Source organism: Gavialis gangeticus, unplaced genomic scaffold (genome assembly GCF_001723915.1).
Source record: "Gavialis gangeticus isolate Ggan-Ray unplaced genomic scaffold, GavGan_comp1, whole genome shotgun sequence".
Lineage (NCBI taxonomy): Eukaryota > Metazoa > Chordata > Crocodylia > Gavialidae > Gavialis > Gavialis gangeticus.
Genome location: NW_017729008.1, coordinates 11,831,351 through 11,833,058, shown reverse-complemented (window position 1 = coordinate 11,833,058; position 1,708 = coordinate 11,831,351).

Genomic DNA, 1,708 nt, shown 5'->3' with positions numbered 1-1,708 from the left:
GGCTGCACAGCATGGGGTGAATGTGGGAGGGGTCTCCATACCCCTCCCCCCCTCACACCCATACCCTGCCCACACAAGCTCTGTGCTGCCCCTACTCCCCTGTGTGTGGGCTCTGTATTGAAGCCAGCCCCATGCTGTACGCTCCTGCCCAGCTGCAGCCCCACCTCCACCCCCAGCTTCCCTACCTGCTGCCCGTATGAAAGTGCCTGGTGGGCCAGATGTGTGGGCTGTATTTTTCCCACCCCTGTCATATAGTGAGGCTACCTTTGACACCTAGACCAGCCACCTGCCATAAAATCTTTCTGGTCTTGATTAATTGCCATTTTGGATCAAAAAGTTGTTTTGGGGTAGAATTCCAAATTAGAATTACTTGGAAATTAATCCAAAGTTTGCTTGATATAAACATGCAGTGCTTCTTTGTAAGTATAAGAAGATGCATATTTGGCTTTGTTGTTCAATTTTTATTTTTCACATGGGTAACATAGGAACTCTGCCAGCCTGCAAGGGAAAAGCCACAATTTCCCATGTTTTTCTCCTTTCAAGGAGAATCCATTTGTTCACAACCCTTTCATATATTCTTGCAACCCAGAAATTGAGAAACACTGATTTAGACACTTTATTTGCTATTAACTATCTCTAATGCAGAGTGCCCGCAAACATTGTTGCAAATGTTGAAGTTGAAAGCCCCTATTATGCAATTATTGGGTAGTACTATCCTTGTTTTTGGTCAATGGTGGAGTTCCTAATTGCATACATCCAGGTTTTGGTGCCTCTGCTGCACTTTGAAAATATGCTTTTCTTTACGTATTGTTCCATCAAATTAGAGATTGGAGTACCACTACTAAAGTCAAATCACTGTTGACATGGTGAGCCTAGGCCACCTTTTTAGAAAGAATAATTTGATTATTATTGTTTTTTGCATGTAGCACCTGGATATAGGAGATGGGTAGTTTAAAGGAGTCTAGGTAGGCTGAACCTTTTAATTTCTGAATTTGAAAGCTGGGCCGGGTCATCTAGTCTGATCTCCTGGTAACACTGGTTACAGAACTTCATCCATTTATCAAAGTAATGTGTGACCTAAGTATGTGTTCTTGGAGAATCCAGCTGGGTCATTTGTTCTATGTGACACCCTCACTGTTATTCTTCTGTGAATTTGTCTGGCTTGATCTTCTACCTTTCTATCACTGTTCTTGACTTGTTCTCAAGACTGACCGTTTATAGACTTAGTTGTGATTTATTTTTCCAAGAAATGCTAGTTAAGTACTCATGTGATGCAGTTTACATAAGAACTATATTGCAGGAGCACCTGATGAAAGAACTTTGTATTTTTGTATAAACAAAAGATGGGATATGGGATTGACAAGCAAAGGTGAAACTAGTGGGAAGGCAAACAGTTTCTGGAATAATCATAAAGTGACACTGCAGGTTAAATAATGTAAGTTGGAAAAATATTCCTTACCAACTCTGTTACATACAACACCATGTGTTGTTAAATGGGAAAGAGCCTTAATTACCATAATGTTCCACATAAGTCAACCCCACAGATTTGATTTGTTTGGGGGGAAAAAAAGAGCTTTTTCTCCAAATAAAAGTCCTTGAACTGCTGTTTTCATTACAGGAAAATCAGATAATAAGGGAAAGAATATAAAGGGTTAAATGCACTAAAAATACTAACAGTAAAAAAAAAAAAAAAAAAAAAAAAAAACAC